The sequence below is a fragment of the Monodelphis domestica genome, chromosome 1 (assembly GCF_027887165.1).
Source record: "Monodelphis domestica isolate mMonDom1 chromosome 1, mMonDom1.pri, whole genome shotgun sequence".
Classification (NCBI taxonomy): Eukaryota; Metazoa; Chordata; class Mammalia; order Didelphimorphia; family Didelphidae; genus Monodelphis; species Monodelphis domestica.
In genome coordinates, this window is record NC_077227.1 from 320,790,357 (window position 1) to 320,797,646 (window position 7,290).

A 7,290-nucleotide genomic window follows, 5' to 3' on the forward strand; every position below is an offset into this window, starting at 1 on the left:
TTCAAGCTAGGGAGCCCATTGTTCAAGGCTCTTTACCCTCAACTATTCCTTCCAGACCAACTTTCTGCTTTCTCCAGGCCAATCTCCAAATTCATTTGTTCATTCAAAAAAGGCATTTATTAGGGGGCAGCTGGGTGGCTCAGTGGATTGAGAGTCAGGCCTAGAGACAGGAGACTTCCCAGCTGTGTGACCCTGGGCAAGTCACTTGACCCCCATTGCCTAGCCCTTACTGCCCTTCTGCCTTGGAGCCAATACACAGGATTGACTTGAAGACGGAAGGTAAGGTTAAAAAAAAAAAGACATTTATTACTTGACTTCTATGTGTAGGATATGAAGATGAATTCAGACACCGCCCCTGCCCTCAGGAAACTTGCAATTTAGTGACCTCCAAACTCCATTCCTTGAAGGGTAAGACAGGACTGAAATGATTCAGCAAAAAAAAATCCCCTCTTTTCTTCCAATCTCGATCCTCTTTACCCTTCAGGGTCTGGTTCAAAACCAACATCCTCCAGAATGCCTTCTCCAGCTACTCAAGCCAACATTGACCACTCTTCTGCTTCTAGAAAAGAACAGAGGGGTCATTTGGCCCAATCTGTGCTGGAATAATAATACCCTCTACTACACCCCAACAAGGGGTCATTCAACTTCTGCTTAAAGATCTCCAGTAGTGGGAAATTCCTTCTTTCTGAAGGCAGTCTCTGATGTCTTCTGAATAACTCTAATAGTTATCAACTGTATATGCCATACATATACATACAACGATATACTCCAAGTATTGTGCTACACTGAGAATATAAAGAGAAAGAAACAGTTCATGCCTTCATGGAGTTTACATTCTATCAGGAGAGACAACATATAGCGTGATTAGTTATCCTCAAGATGGCACTAGCAAGAGAAAAGGATCAAAAAGCCTTCAGGAAGAAGGTGAAGACTCTTAGATTGGATTTTCTTCAGCCTCCACCCAATGTTTTGTTCTTCCCTGCAGGGCCAGCTTTCTTGCACATTTTTATTGTTGTCGCTGAGTCATTTCAGTCCTGTCCCATTCTTCAGGACCCCATTTGGGGTTTTCTTGTCAGATACTAAAATGGTTTGCTATTTCCTTTTCCAGGTCATTTTACAGGTGGAGGAACACCCCTGAGGAGCACACTGAGGGTTGTAACTTGTCCAAGGTCACACAACTATCTTGAGGCCGAATTTGAACCCAGGAAGATGAGTCTTCCTAACTCTAGACCCAGCATTCTATCCATTGTAGCACCTAGCTGCCTCCAGTAATCAAAGGCAGATCATGTACCCTAAATATAGTCTTGTGAGGGAAATCACTCTGTGAATCTTAAAGCACTATGTAAATGAGAGCTGTTATTAATATAGTTCCCAGGACCCTTTTATATTCATAATCTCATTTCATTTCAATTCAATTACACAAAATTCCTACTAAGGAACTATACTAGGAGTTTTGAGAAACAAAAACAAGAAGAAAATAGTCCTAGTCCTCAAGGAGAAAACACTATGTACTAAAATAAAGAAATAATGTAGGTAGATGATAATATGAGGAATGAAAGAATGCTAACAACTAGGGGAACCTCTCTGGTCAAAAACGGTTTGTGTAAGAGATTACATCTAAACTGAGCCTTGAAGAAAGCTAAGGATCTCAAGAGGTGAGAGTGAAGAAGCACCAGGCCTGGGAGATAACACATAGGAAGGCACAGAGACCATCAATGGAATGCCAACTTTACGGAACAGTAGTGGGCCACCTGGGCTGGAATGTAGAATGTACAAAGACTGCCAACAGAGTCTGAAAAGGTAGTAGGTATTCTACTGTGGGGAGGGGAGAAAGGAAGGTGATGCCTGGAAGTTTTAATTGACCAACAAACAAATTTAAAAGAAATGGAGAAGGAGAGGGAAAGGGAGAAGGAAAGAAGGAAAGAAGGAAAGAAGGAAAGAAGGAAGGAAAGAAGGAAAGAAGGAAAGAAGGAAAGAAGGAAAGAAAGAAAGAAGGAAAGAAAGAAAGAAAGAAAGAAAGAAAGAAAGAAAGAAAGAAAGAAAGAAAGAAAGAAAGAAAGAAAGAAAGAAAGAAAGAAAGAAAGAAAGAAAGAAAGAAAGAAAGAAAGAAAGAAAGAAAGAAAGAAAGAAAGAAAGAAAGAAAGAAAGAAAGAAAGAAAGAAAGAAAGAAAGAAAGAAAGAGAGAGCAGGGAACTCAATGGAAGGGTTTTAAATGATAAGTTTGTGTTTTATCCCAAAAGTAATATGAAACCACTAAAGATTTTGAATAAGGGAGTGAAGTGGTCAGACTTGCTTCTTGGGAAAATTATTTTTGACAACCATGGAGGATGAGTTAGAGAGGGCAGAGACTGCAATCAGGATAACCATTAAGGAGGGTATTGCAAGAATTAATGCCTGGAGCTATAACTGGCAAGGGGCAACTGGGCCCCCAAAACATTCCAGAAGGTGAAAACATTTTTAAATGATTTTTTAAAAAAAGATTGTGCATTTTCCAAATGTGTAGCATTTACATTTTGACAAGCATCTTCACTCCTTAAGGAGTGTGGAAACAACTGAGTCTAGCATCTAGTTAGCAAGAATAATGAGTTAAACTGGGAAGCTACCAGATGGCATATTTCCTACTCCCATGGCTGCATTTCAGGCAAAGCCCTCTCCAGTCAGCCTTGATCCTCCTACCTCCCTACTCCTTCCTTGCATTGGTGGATTGTTGTGATGTTTGTTTGGAAGTGGGTTTGAGCTGGCTTAAAGCATTCCTTACTCCACCATCTTAACTATCAGAAGCAGAAGTCCTTTGCATTAGTGTTGAGATATCCAAGGTTGTGGTATCCCAGAGTCTCCCTTCCTACTCAAATACATTTGTCTGAATTTCTTTATCACTCCTGACCTCCAGTTTTATTATCTCTAACTACTTCTGGAGTATCCCTAACTGGATGTGCCTTAGATGCTCAATATGTCTCAGACCCAGAATTTAACTTATCTTCCTTCCTAACGTTTCCCCTCTCCCAAATACTGCCTTGAGGGCACTACCATTCTCCCTGTCACCCAGGTGAACAACCTAGGTATCATCCTTGACTTCTCGCTATTTCTCATCTCCCATATCCAATGAGCTGCCAAATCCTGGCAATTCTACCTTCATAATATCCCCTTTTCTTCTCTGATACTGCCATGTTCCTCATGCAGGTCCTCATCACCTCATCCCTAGACTATTACAACCAGCTTACTGGTTGATCTGCCTGCCTCAAGACTCCCCATTCCAGTCCATTCTCCATTCAGTTTTCCAATGCCCTTCCTCAGGACAGCTAGGTTGCTCAGTGGATAGAGAGACAAGCCTGAAGAGAGGAGGTTCTGGGTTCAGATCTGGTCTCAATCGCATCCTAGCTACGTGACCCCTGGGCAAGTCAAGTTACTTCTCTTCCCATTGCCTAACCCTTACTGCTTTTCTGCCTTGGAACCAATACACAATATTGATCCTAATAAAGAAGGTAATGGGTTGGGTTTTTTAAAATCATCTTCCTCAATTTTTTTTTTAAGCCTTACCTTCTGCCTTAGAATCAATACTATGTGTTGGTCCCAAGGCAGAAGAGCAGTAAGGGCTAGGCAGTGGGGAGTTAAGTGACTTGCCCAGGGTCACACAGCTAGCAAGTGTCTGAGGTAAAATTTGAACCCAGGACCTCCCATCTCTAGGCCTGGCTCTCAATCCACTGAGCCACCCAACTGCCCCCCTTTCTCAATTTTTTGTAATTTTTCCCCCTCCAAGTTCAGAGATCCCTGAAATCCATTTTTAAACATCCACTGAATAATAAGTCCTTCTAACACTACAACCAATAAGGAAGTTCTTCTTCAACCCCAATTACAAGGTCTTCTGTTATGAGTCACAGGTAGCCAAGAGCAGGCTCTAAAGAAAGAAAGAGAAGGAGTTCAGAAATGAAAAGAGGAAGTATGTCCCAGGCATGAAATATAAACTATCCTGTACGAATCTGAGGAGGCAGAGACATGTAGGACAATTGGGGAACGGGTCCTAGTCCAGGTTGTTCCTGGGTTGGAATGTAGAGGGCTTCGGAATAGCTGACTAAGGTTTTTATATTTTATATTACAAGCAATTATAAGCAATAAGCAATAAAATAAGCTTCCTTTGCTTATAATATAAAATACAAAATGAAAGTTTAGGATTTCGAGGAAGATGGGGCTAGTGATGTGATCAAATATGAGCAAGGTCACTTTGGGCAAAATGTGAAGGATGCACTTGGAGAGAGGAAGGAATAGAATAGATTCTATATGAGCGCTCCTTTTCAGGCTCCTTTGAAGAATTATTATCTTGCTCTGACAGAGGAACCAATCTTGGGCCCTTTTTTCCTTTCTCTCCCTCAAGGATATTAATCAGGTCTCATTACCATTTCTATGCAGATGACTCCCAAGCTGACATATTCAGCCTTCATCTCCCTACTAAACTCCAGGCTGTCAATCAAATAATCAATCATTAGGCATTTACAGAGCCAGCTAAGTAGATAGAGAACCAGGTCCAGAGACAGCAAGTTCTGGGTTCAAAGGTGACCTCAGATACTATGTGATCCTGGGCAAGTCACAACCACCACTGCCTAGCCCTTTACTACTCTTCTGTCTCAGAACCCATACTTAATATGGAATCTAAGGCAAAAGGTAAGTATTTTTTTAAAATAGGCATTTTCTTTGCACCTACCATATGCTATAGAAAAAAAGGCTTTCAGGAGTTTGCATTGTAATAGTGGAGACCTTATATATATATACATACAGGGTTTCCTAAAAATCTTAAGCTATTAATGCTCAAGACTGCACAAATTCCTACAACCAAAGAAGGTACCATTGGAATCTGATTGTGCATCCAAGTATATCATCCTTCACTTAATTTCCTTCAATGAGATTTTTACTATATATGTCCATGTTGGTGAACCTATGGCACCTGTGCTGGGGAGCTGCTCCCTCCCCCTCTATACCATGCCTGAGGACATTTCTCACATGACCCAGCCTTTTTCCCAGCAGCCAATAGGAATGCTTATTCCCTCCCCTGTCTAGGGTAAAGGGGGAGGTCACGTGCAACATGAGGGTTGAAGTTTGGTCACTCATGTCTCTAAAAGGTCATCACTGATATAGGTGATATGTGTCTTCAATCACTACATGGGGAATATAGAAATAAATAAAAAAATTTTTTAAATGAAAATTGCATGAAAGCACTGGAATAACCTGTATTGCCTGGTAGTGGGGAGGAAGGGAGAAAATCTGAATCACAAAATGTCAAAAGACAATTATCAAAAATTGTTTCTACATGTAATTGAAAAAAGTACAATTTAATTTTAAAAACTTTTTTTTAAAAGATCATACAAATTCTTTTAGGAAACTCATATAATAATAATAATAATAGTATGACATTTAAATTATTCCATTTGATCATTACAAGAAACCTTTGAAGTAGGTGCTATCATTTTCCCCTTTTACAGATGAGTAAATGAAGGCTGAAGGATGTTAAGTGATTTGCCCAGGGTTACCCAGCTACTAACTATCTTAAAGTAGGACAGCTGGGTGGCTCGGTGGATTGAGAACCAGGCCTAGAGATGGGGGGTCCTGGGTTCAAATATGATCTCAGATACTTCCTAGCTGTGTGACCCTGGGCAAGTCACTTGACCCCCATTGCCTAGCTCTTACTACTCTTCTGCCTTTCAACCAATATATAGTATTGATTCTAAGACAGAAGGTAAGGATTTTGTTGCTTTTTTAAAAGTAGGATTTGAATTCAAGTCTTCCTGATTTTACTCTATCCACTATGCAATCTAACCACCTCTATATAAAATTTGTACAAAATAAATCCATGAGGCATCTAGGTAGCTCAGTGGCTAGAGCACCAGACTTGGAGTCAGCAGGACCTGGGTTCAAATCTAACCTCAGATATTGCCTGGCTATGTGAACCTGGGCAAGTCACTTAACCCTAGTTGCCTAGTCCTTACTGCTCTTGGCCTTAGAATTGATACTTAGTATCTATTCTAAGACAGAAATTAAGGGTTTTTTAAATCAATCCAAGAACACATGGGGAGTTAAGGCAGTAGTAGTCAGGTAGGGGGATCAGGAAAGGCTTCATGGAGAAGGTGGATTTTATGATGAGTTTTGAAGGAAGCAATGGATTAGATGAGACAGGGAAGGAAAACAATAGAAACAATACAAAGAGACAGAGTTGGAAGGTGGAAAATCCTACCTGAAGAAGAGAAAAGTCAGTTTAGTTAGGTGCAGTAAGATGAGTAATATATTCAGGGATATGCTAATAAATGTTTAATAATCAACTCTCTAAGAGCTGATTATTAAAATACATACAGACCACACAGTTTAAAGTTTAATCTGCATTAATATTCTTTTGATATCACTTGACAATCAAAATAATCAATAAATCCTAATTTGTAACCATTTGCTGATTTCTGAGGTGTAAGTGCTCACAAGGAAAATTTAATAATCAGCTTTCAAGAATCAGTATGAGCTGGTTCTACCACACTCCTAATACTGGAAAGGTAGGGTGGAGACAGTTTTTGAAGGACTTTAGATGCCAAGCAGAGAATTTTATATTTGACACTAAGGAAACCACTTTGGCAGCTGGGTTGGCAATGAATTGGAAAGGGGAGAGACCCAGAAAGAGGTTATTATAAAAGTCTAGGGAAAAAAATGATGAAAGCCTGAGCTACGATGATGACTTGAGTGAAGAGAAGAACGTGGCTGTCAGAGATGTGGAGGCAGAAGATAAGATCTGGCAACTAGGTATTTATGTGAGGGGAAGCTAAAAAGGGTCCAGAATGGCGTTGAGGCTACAAACTGAGTGATTGAAAAAATAGTCCTGCCCTCAACAAAAATGAGGATGTTCCCAAGGGAGCTGGACTTTGAGGAAAACATAATGGCTTCTGTGATGTACATATTGAGTTTGAGATGCCTGTAAGACCTCCAGCTTAAAATATGCAATAGACAGTTGGTGATATGGGACTGGAGGTCAGGAGATGAGATTATGCATCAACACCAGCCTCTTACTAGCTTCCAGGCTCTGTCTTCTCCAATCCATCTTCCACATAAGCTACCAAATATATATTCCTAACACACAAGACCCCTCCTTCTCCAGAAGCTTCAGTGGGCTTCCTATCGCCTCTTCTAGGAAAAAACACAACTCCTCTAATCGGCATTTAAAACCTTTTACAATCTGATTCCAATATGTTTTTCTAGTCACTTTTTCTCCTTATGTACTCAAAAATCACCCCATGTACAAGACTATCCTCCATGCCTTGATTG